Source organism: Phycodurus eques, chromosome 10 (assembly GCF_024500275.1).
Source record: "Phycodurus eques isolate BA_2022a chromosome 10, UOR_Pequ_1.1, whole genome shotgun sequence".
Lineage (NCBI taxonomy): Eukaryota > Metazoa > Chordata > Actinopteri > Syngnathiformes > Syngnathidae > Phycodurus > Phycodurus eques.
Window position 1 is genome coordinate 13,889,134 of NC_084534.1, and position 11,532 is coordinate 13,900,665.

Genomic DNA, 11,532 nt, shown 5'->3' on the forward strand with positions numbered 1-11,532 from the left:
TGCACACACTTGCATGCAGGCAGCCAAGGAGACCCAAAGAAAAGTGAGGGAGGTTCTCATTCAATACCTCAAGGACCTCCTTCATTTTGTGGCACTTGTAACCAAAAAGTCTGGGAAGGAGTGTTCAGCCTGTGTGTGTGTGTGTGTAAGTGTGTGTGTTTGTGTGTACTGTGTATAGGTGTGTGTATTTGTGTGCGTGTGTATGTGTGTGTGTGCATGTGTGTAAGTGACAGGCACACACTCACACCAACCCAAACACAACAGTCGAAGCTGTGCGTGACGACTTGCAGAGGCGAGAGACAGAAATTTGACACACACTTTGATTGTCACACGTATAAACGATTTCTTTATTCATCAAACCTTCTCAGAAAAGTCAACGTTTGAATTTGTTTAATAACAACCAGATTTGGTTTTGATTGGTGTAATTCTCAATCTCTTAACCATATGTGCATGTTTTCTTGTACCGTTTAGCTCACATACACCGTGATGGTTTCTCTTCTGATGTTTGGATTGAAAATGGTCTGAGGTAAATGTGATGGAAAACATTTAGAAGTGATGGAGGGGCCAGATGAGGCTACAAGATGAATGTTTGAGCTTAAGTTGTTTTGTTTGTAGAACAAATCTATTGCAGAATAATTTTGGATAAAAGGCAGTGGTACCTTGTCTTATGAGTGTCGTAACTTACCGGTCCAAGTTTCAAGTTTTTAGAGTTACAAGCTGTTGCTTGGTCAACAATGCAACAAAATAAATTGGAGTGTTTTAAGGTGCCTGGAACGGATTAATGGCATTTCCATTCACTTCAATGAGGGGAACATTTATTTGATGATATATTGTTCAGGGGGAAAGGGGAGAAGGAGACTTGGTGGTGGCACCTTAAAGTACAGCAAATCATACAACAAAAGAGGTTAGCTATGAAGAAGTGGAACACTGAGCGAACCGAGGAGAGGAGACAAGAATACATGGAGATGCGAGATAGGGTGAAGGTAGAGGTAGCAAAGGCCAATCAAGATGACATGTATGCCAGGTTGGACACTAAAGAAGGGGAGAAAGATCTATACAGGTTGGCCAGACAGGGAGATAGAGATGGGAAGGATGTGCAGCAGGTTAGGGTGATTAAGGATAGAGATGGAAATGTGTTGACTGGTGCCAGCCAAAATAGTCATTTTATGTTATTTTGTTTTACCACGTGAAATGGTTTATATGTGCAACTTTTTAACTTGACTTCCTGTTTTAAGCATGAAGCCTTTTATTTTGAAGGGTATGCACCTGAACTCAGCATTTTGGCACTAAAAATACCTTCACACGACAGCGGTAAAAACAAATGTAAAACGAGACGCAAGAAAGAGTAATGGATGGAACCAAATGCTCTGTAAAACGTTGATTCCTTTACCTACCCACCGATGAGGCACAAGGTTAATGTTTGTGATACTGTGAGACAATGTTTTTGTGAATTTTGGCATCGAAAATGGGAACCGACATTTTTTTTATTTGAACGATTCCGGGAGAACTGGAATGTTAGTCCCGGTTCCAATCGGTTCTCGATTCTGGATGCCCAACCCTACACAAAACACAAACATATCTCACAAGACTTCAGCTCAGTAAGCATGCAACAGGGACAGCCAAGAAGAAAAGAAAGAAACCAAAAATTAAACGTTATTGCATACTATGCAAGCTGTCTTGGGTGCTCAGTACAATATGGTGAACAGGCACAGCACAACGTTCAGTTTGCTACCTGACTGACTTTCTTTCCATTCCACGACCCAATCACAGGGTCTGATGTTCGACCATCCTCGGTGATGACCACACACAACAGGAAAAATATTGAACACGCTTAACATTTAGGATTGTTGGAGAGGCAAAACAACAGGATAATCTGTCAGGATAATCTTTATAACCATCATATAATCAGGTTTTTACTGAGGGGTGCCTTGATTTACGAGGTAACTCCTTCCGTAACCATGCTCAGTACTTAAAACACTGTTATCGCAAATAACTAAAATAATCTTTTCCTATTAAAATTACGACAAATGTGATTAATCCGTTCCAGCCACCCAAAAAACCCCAACAAAAATATTTTGTTTTGATAAGAAAAATCGCACTCTACAGCAATGACTCTCAACTAGTGGGTCAGGACACAAAAGTGGGTAGGAGACACATTTTGGGTGGGTCGCAGACCAAAAAATTACATGTACTCATATTTCGATTTTTCTGCTATAGTACAGAAGTGTACCAAGTTCCCACAAGTGACAGGTAGTGTCACTTTAGCCACTAGTTCAAGCTGTAAACAAAAACAGTGCATCCCAGCCTCCGTCTAGCGGATCTCATGGGCAGCAATATGCTTTGGTATTATGTCAAACCCATTTGGAAAATGTCATATACTTATACATGTGTCCTCAGAGGCTATTTTTAAACAACAACAACATTTTCTTTATTGTTCTTAACTTCTTTAAAAGGGGGTCGCAACTTTGCAACAAAAGGAAAATACCAGTCCCAGGGTGACAAAAGTTGAGAACCACTGTTCAGTTTTGTATTTTAAAGGGAAACATAGTAATAGCATAATTAAATGTAATGTAAATAATTAAACAGCTCAGGCATCATATTTCAATGGACATTGTGTTGCTCCTTGTCTGTGCACCCTGACCACCAGGGGGATGTACAATTATACAGACATACTATATGTAGATGAGCCAATCACCTGCTAAAAAATTACAGATTACAGAAACCACAATTGCGGCCTAATGTGCCTCATGGCATTGAGAGCTCTAACTAACGAACTAACTAACTACATGTAGACCTGATGATGACACCAAAGATGTTTTTCATAGGCTTTACACGATCAGGATTTTTGGCGCCGATCACCGAGTTTAAAAAAACGTTAACCGATCACAAGCTGGAGCAATGTGTCTATTGAAATGACTTGTTCATCTACTGTATATACTTGTGTACTGTATAGTGAGTATCTTCAAAAGTATTCTCTATTCAGGTCATGTTTTCTAATCAGTCAGGTCAAACCAACATTACAACATGACAGAAATAATGGGTGCTAACTTCCTGTAATTAAATTACTTCACACACACCAAAACGTAAAGCATGATTCGACAGAACGCTGGCGTTTTTACGTACAACTGTTAGTGCTAGCACTAGCTTGCTCGGCTACATCACGTTTTGTTGCCTGCTTGCGAGCTGTATCGTATTAAAAGTACGTGAACATACCTCAAGCAATCCTTGAATTAAAGTCCTCTCCCGAGCACCGATGACCACCAGCACACGTTTTCCCCCATTTTGTTCTTAGAATACATAATCACGATCCATTGTTGTTGTCGTCACCATGGTAACGAGGGTATAGCTCTGCAAAGATGCACAACCCACAGAGATACGGACGCACAAACACACACACCTTCCAGTCCATTCCCTTGTGCGATCCTGTATCAAAGCAAACAAATGACATGCTGTCTCCTCCTGTCGTACCCCCCACACTGTCACTTTTGATGTGTGCTTGTGTAAAATGACACGGCGTATCTCTCCAGCTGACATTATCACTCGCCGATGCGCTCACATCTTCGGCCGCAAGCCTTTCCCACAGGACTCCCTACAGCAGGGGTCTTTGTCTCCAAAAGCTTCAAACACACACACACACACACACACACACACACACACACAGATTGAGAAACACCGCTCTGAATTTACCTCTGAATTGTGTGCTGTAAGTCACCGGTTCAAGGCATGAGATGAGGCCGCGATCAAAGTATTGGGGGAAATGAGAATGAGACTGGCTTGTTTTAGAAACCTTTCTGGCATGTGTGCATATGTATCTGCTTGATGAATTGTGAACAGACTGATGTTTTTTAAAAAAAAATATATAATCCAACAGAAAGAGATGTAACCCAGAAAGCTGTGTCACATTAGTGTGGCCATCAGTGTTAAGCTGACATGTATAACAGCCCTCATACAATAACCAGCTCAAGACTCTATCAGCATGTAGCGATGAGTTGATAGATAGCAGGAAGGACTGTTTATTTAACAAGAATGAAACAGAAAAGGAATTATAAAAAAAAAAAAAAAAAAAAGAATCACATTGTTTGACTTATTAAGACATTGCAACGTTTAATATAATTTATGTATCTGTTAGGATGATTAATTAGCAGGACCACAAAGTCTAAAAATGTCTGGATGTGAAAAGAAACCTTTGAATGGCCTATTTACAGTGATTCTCAAAGTGTGGTACAAGTACAAATAGTGTTACGTGGGCTCTCGGTAGTGGCACATAATCACTGAATTAAATTCAAATAAAATTTCCTCCCACATCCCAAAAAAACATGCGTGGTAGGTTGATTGAAGACTCTAAATTGCCTATAGGTGTGAATGTACAGTGCATTTTTTACTTTTCAATTATATTACCTTGTTTTAAGTAAAGTTGACCTGTACCTAAGTTCAGAACAACACATTTGCATTGAATCTTATGAATTATTTGTTTTTAAACCTTTAGGTACACATTTTATTTAGATTTAATAAATAATACATAATATATTTTAATTGAATCATGATTTAAGTACAGTTTCTTTTTTATTTTACCATATTTAACTGTCCATAATGACCAATATGTTATATTGGTCATTATGGTGGTACTTGGAGAGTATTTCTGGAGGTGGTACCTGGTATAAACAGTTGGAGAACAACTGGCCTATGACGATGTAACAGTCACATAAAAATGGTACACTGAGTCCATTGGTACCTTAAGATACAAGCAGAGGTGGGTAGAGTAGCCAAATAGTGTACTCAAGTAGGAGTACTGCTACTTTAGAATAATATGAGTCAAGTAAAAGGAAAAAGTAGTCCTCCAAATAATTACTTGAGTAAGTAAGAAAGTACTCAGTGAATAAACTACTCTAGTACTGCGTAAATGGTGAGTAATTTAAATCAGCATGAACGTCAAATAAAATAACAAAAACTACATAAAATATGAATGTTCAAATTTAGATATTGCGAAACAATATCACTTAATGGAAAACATAATCGGCGGCACAGTGGACAACTGGTTAGAGCGTCAGCCTCACAGTTCTGAGGACCCGGGTTCAATCCCCGGCCCCGCCTGTGTGGAGTTTGCATGTTCTCCCCGTGCCTGCGTGGGTTTTCTCCGGGCACTTCGGTTTCCTCCCTAAAACATGCATGAATTGGAGACTCTAAATTGCCCGTAGGCATGACTGTGAGTGCGAATGGTTGTCTGTTTGTATGTGCCCTGCGATTGGCTGGCAACCAGTTCAGGGTGTACCCCGCCTCCTGCCCGATGACAGCTGGGATAGGCTCCAGCACACCCGCGACCCTAGTGAGGAGAAGCGGCTCAGAAAATGGATGGATGGATGAATAAAATCTTAACAAATTATAGCAAATTCAGCTGTGTGTGTGCATTTGTGCGTGCATGCGCGTGTGTCCAAGCCAGAGAGAGAAGAGAGAGAGAGAGAGAGAGATTACAGAATGTAGCCTAAAATTGCATGTTTTACAGTTATTTATGACCATAAAATAGAGCTAATGCTGCACAGCCAAAACAACAACAAAAACACCTGCAACTTACCACAAGGTGTCTTCTCAAGTGTGGGCTGAAATATCCAATTTTGGGTGGTCACAATTTATGACTACGCTCCACGACAAAGCGGTTGCATTTCGGAGTCTGTATTGTAAACACAAGGCACACAGCAATCCCCCCCCCCCCCCCAATATGACTTACTTCGTTTGGCCTGCGAAGGCTTTGTATGCGGTCTTGTGGCTGCCATGTGCATTTTGATTGGTGAACTGAAATCCGATGACACTAGAGCCCTATGCAGAAGTCGAAGTCTAAAAATAGATCGTGCATGCAATAATTACAAAAAAATTATAATAATAAAAAAATAATGTAGCGAGTGCGATGTAGATTACCGTAATGGAGTAGTTTGTTTCCTCCAAACAGAAATACTCAAGTAAAAGTAAAATTATGGTTTAAAATTATGGTTTAAAAAGCACAATTTGTCCAAATTGCTACTTGAGTAAATGTAACAGAGTAAATGAAGCACACTCCTACCCGCTTCTGGATACAAGTGATCTGTATTTTTTTTTGTTTTTTTGCTTTGACTCCCGAGCAAAAATTTAAGATATAAGCTCGTATGGTGGCAGTGAACTCAACACAACTCACATCACAACATGCAGCGGTTTGGCAGATATTGACCATCCATCCATCCGTTTTCTGTACCACTCATGCCTGGCGCTGGGAGAATATTCAAACTCCACACAGGCGGGGCCGGGATTCGTACCCCGGTCCTTAGAACTGTGACGCAGATGTGATAACCAGTCGTCCAACGTGCCGCCCAGATATTGAACAATTCTTCAAAAAAGAGGCTTCAAGCTACTTAATGCCAACCCACTTGAAGTTTACTCTCAAACTAAACATAAAACAAAGATAATCCGCTATATGCAGAACATCACGTGACCAAACCCAGAAAACTGGTTAGCGGTAACAACGGACATGATGGTTTGAACCCGAACTCGCTGATAAAAAATAAATCTTTATGGCTGGTGTCTGGACAAACGTTAAATATATATGATATGAAAACAACAATGAAGCAACGACAATGAATAAACATCAGATATTGTCATCTTTGGTAGCTATGTGGTGACATCTTGTGTTAAAAAAGACTTTTATGCAATAGAACATCAATGGTGGATCACCAGATGTACACAGACACATGTAGAATATTTGAAAGGTGTGAGCTGAAAAAAAATAGTCCTCCTAGTATTTTGACATTGAAAGTTAAACACTTTTTTGTGTAGCTTCATTTATTGCTACACTTATAGTAGATGCGTGTTTTGCGGCTTTATGTTAAACTGCAGCTCTCTTTCGAAAGAAAAGAGAGAAAGAAACATTCATGTCCAGTAGGCTTCATAGCCTTGGAGGTTTAAGATCATCAAAAGCAATATATTTTCACAAACATTCCAATGTGGAATTTACTATCGACGCATTGACATTTTGGGAATGTTGTATAATACATGGCCTAAAAGGCTAATTGAATTCCATTGACTTTCACCTCAATCTCCTCCTGGACCATTCATCTTTTTTCCTTAGAATTACAAAGATGCCACTGTTTATAATAATAACAAACCTTTTTGTGTTCAAGAATTTCTGTTTGATGTGCCATGCATTCAAACCACCACACACGCATGCACGCATGCACACAGGCATTGCCCCCACATTAAATAAATTCATTCAGCCTCTCTCCCTATAGTGAGTTAAAGCATCTCATTTAATCATCATGAAAGTGTACCATAGCTTGAATATACTGTATAATAGCAGCAGGATGCTAACACTTATTTGGAGTATGTGAAATATGCACATCACATACAAGCCCTACTAGTAGACATCATTCGCTTTTATTGCTGCAGGTGCGTTGCTGTGTTCACCAAAAAGGGGATTGTGAAAGCCATCAGAGGTCATCACAGTGGGTTTTTTTGTTCCATCAAAATGTTCATGGAAGACATTGTTGAGTGAATTTCAGTAATCACCCTGAAGGACTTTTTTTTTCTTGGGCCACATTTTGTTAAATGTATCTCTCTCCTTCTAATTCCTCTTCACAATATGCCTGGCTCTGGCTACCCATCATGTCATTGCTTCTCTTTTCTATTCCCCTGTGTTTGATTCTGACAAATACATGGATTATCGACCAGGGGGGATTTTTTAAATATATGGCTAATGTGAGCTTTCATGCCTGTGCTTTAATCTGCTGAGTATTTAAAACCAATCTTAAGAAAGGAGACCAAAAGAAAAAAAAAAAAAAAAAACGCAGAGGTCAGGCTTTTTCTGCGGGAGAGCGAGCGCGGGAGATTGGGTGAAATCACTGAGGCAGGAATGGGAAGTAAGGAAAAGACAATGATTTAGCTTCTATTTAAATTCTAACTAGGATTAACTGTCGAATCTCAGGTATCAAACTTCAGAAGTCTGTCAAAGAAAAAAGTTCTTGCTGCACTAAGCCATGAAGATTCTGGAAGATGTTTCTGCATGCGTCCTGACTCACCTTTCTTGGTTTAAATTGCTCCTGAAACGTTAAAACATATCTCTTCCAGTCTGTTGAAAGGAGCGAGGACACAATACAGTGAGGGATGAAAGCCCAGCACTCACCCTGAGTGACGCCTTCTTGTTTTAAAATTCTGACTTCCTTCAGTAACTGTCTTGATTTCTTTCATTTCTGCTTTCATCTGTCTTCTTGTTTCTCCTCCTCTCGCATCTCTTTTCCTTTACTCGCCTCTCCTTTTGTCATTTTTCGGGTCTATCTGAAAGCAAGACGGCCCCTCTGGCGGGCGCGTGTCTGTGAGGCCAAAGAGCAGAGTGTGATTTGTGATGTTACTCCCCTATCCAACTTTTTAAACCGCATCAAGCTACTTCCAGACCAGACTTAATTTTTTATAGCTGCAATATGAGGTACTTAACGTATCGCCATGCTTGGGGAGGAACGGAATACATGTAACTAACTGGATTACGTAACCAGAATAGGGGATAAAAAGGTAACTGTGTTCCATTACAGTTACAGAAGAAAAACATCATCAAATTACAGGTGCCTTTATTAAAAATTTGTATTATTTATTATTAATATATATGATTAAAAATTTGGATTATTTCCCGAGTTTTACAATTTGAATGCAGGGAGAGCCCTTGGCCGAAAATGCTTGTCCCTTGTGCGTTGCCCTCTTGTTTTCCATTTGACTTGTTGCAACTCACACTGAGTCATGTGGATAGTTTTTAAAATCTTTGTTATGAAGCTAGGCATCACGGTGAGCAAGAGGTTAGCATGTCTGCCTCGCAGTTCTGAGGTTTCGGATTTGAATCCTAGGTGCTCCGGCTTCCTCCCACATTCCACAAACATGTACATTAAACAACAAGACAGAAAAGAAATATACAACTATATATTTTACTGTTATTGAATTTCTTTTACATATTTGATGTTGGAGTCATCCAAAAGTAATTGAAAGTAATCAAGTTACATTAAAATTAGGGCACTTTGATTAAATTACGGACTACATTTTTTAAACAGGTAACCAGTAACTGTATCAGAATACATGTTTAAAGTAAACCTCCTAACCCGGCATATCGCGGCCATAAAGTGCAACAGATGCATAGTAGAGGAGATTGTACACACACGCACACACTCACACAAATGTGTTCGTTACTGAGGAGTGACATTAGACAGATGTATGCAGAAGTGGAGTGAAGTTTACACGCTCTGCCGAGTTTGCACGTCTCACCCAGGCAAGTTAAGTAGGGCACGGCTGATATCATCTGATACACTTGTTTGCTCGCCAGCCACACAATCACAGTCTGTCCGGGCTGCTGAGGAAGCATTCAAACAGCTATTTGAACATCAATGCAGCATGCAAATAAAATTCACCACCCCCTTTTTTCGCATCAGATAAGATAACCACCAAGGCCTCATCTGGCAGCTCCGAGATGTGTTTTGCATCCTGAGGCTATGCTGCAGCTACAAAAACATCATATATGAGCCCTCTCAGCAACTTTACTCCAAAGAAGGGAGAAGTTGGTGCGTGCGCGTGCACACAAAGACGCACACAGGCTAAACAGTAACAGAGAAGGGGCACGCTGGAGAGGGGATTAGCGAGCAGAAGAGGGGATGAGGTGGCTCTTTAATTTGGAAAGTTTGATGTGAATGACGCATATAATGGCTCCCCAAGATGATGGATTCAGCTGCACATGCAATATGGAAAAGTGATCCCTTCACCTTATTCTCTCTCTCTCTCTCTCTCTCACTTCCTCAGGTTCTCTGTCTTTCTCCATCCCCAATTTCTTACCTCAATCTTCCATATCATCCACACGAAGTGACTTTTTCTCACACACTCACACTGACTCATAGTTGGAGCCTTCGGTCAATCTCCGTTTGTCATCAGCATAAGAAACAGTGACAGCTATTCTGTACACACTCCTTCACATGAGTTGTTTCCAAAACCTTTGTTTTCCATAGGCAAATGGGTAGTGGTAGACGACCTCACTGTATTTCATGGGGCATTCTCCAATTGTTTGTGATTATGTACATGTGTCATAAAAGCTGTTGGACCAAATAACTTCCAATAATAAGTTCAGCTCAAATGAAACAGTCAACTATCTTTTAAATGCCACTGAATATATGAGAGAAACATTTTTTAATAACTTTTCTTATGTCATCAATTGAAATAATATGTACCATTTGTAACTTTGAAAGCAAACAGATGACTATAAATCCGATGTATCCTGCAAGTTACACTAATGCTCAATTTTAATCGTCACTTATCAGAGGTATTTATTGATTGAACAGTATGTTTATGATTATGCCCGCTAATACAGTTGTTTTCATCTTAAATTAGTTCCAGGCATATGCAGGAGGTAGGTGTATCATTTAGTGCCAATTCAAATTAGGGCTGGTCGCCCCTTGGCTGATAACAGCGTTCAGCGCTATCATTGCTTTTAGGTGATTTGCAGTGCACTGAGTGTCCTTGAAATTCAAATTGGATTATTTAGCAAAATACTTCATTGGAAACACCTCACAATATTATCAATACAGTACTCTGACACGTAAAACTAAAAATAGATCAACTGATGTTATGAGAGTACTGTGTGTATTACCAAAATGAAGTACCCCTGTTTCAATAATTATGCTTGGAGGTCTGGTCAAGGTTTAGACACCAAAAAAAAAAAGACTTGCTTTCGAAGATTATGCAACTATTTTGAAATGCTGGAGCAACTGACCAGCAAGAACAGCCTCCTACATTAGCCTAGTGTTTGTTGCTTCCAATCATCTCCCGATCCATACATCTTAAATTTAGTACTGCATAAACTTGCATGTCAAAAATATTTTTTTTTGTTTTAAATGAGAGTGTTACTATCATAGCATTTATTTCTGTTGTACTTAGGGTATAACTGCAGTTTTTGGTATTTTTTTTGGGCCCTGACACAAATGCCTATCTTTTTTTCTTTTCCTTTCGGCTTGTCCCGTTAGGAGTCGCCACAGCGTGTCATCATTTTCCATGTAAGCCTATCTCCTGCATCCTTCTCTCTAACAGCAATTGCCCTCATGTCTTCCCTCACTCCATCAACCATCTCTTTGGTCTTCCTCTAGCTCTCTTGCCTGGCAGCTCCATTCTCATCATCCTTCTACCAATATACTCACTCTCTCTCCTCTGGACATGTCCAAACCATCAAAGTCTGCTCTCTCTAACTTTGTCTCCAAAACATCGAACCTTGGCTGTTCCTCTGATGAGCTCATTTCTAATTTTATCCAACCTGGTCACTCCTTGAGCGAGCCTCAACATCTTCATTTCCGCCATCTCCAACACTGCTTCCTGTTGTCTCTTCAGTGCCACTGTCTCTAATCCGTACATTATGGCTGGCGCACCACGGTTTTATAAACTTTGCCTTTCATCCTAGAAGAGAATCTTCTGTCACATAACACACCCGTCACCTTCCTCCGCCCGTTCCAACTTGCTTGGACCTGTTTCTTCACTTCCTTCCCACCCTCACTATTGCTT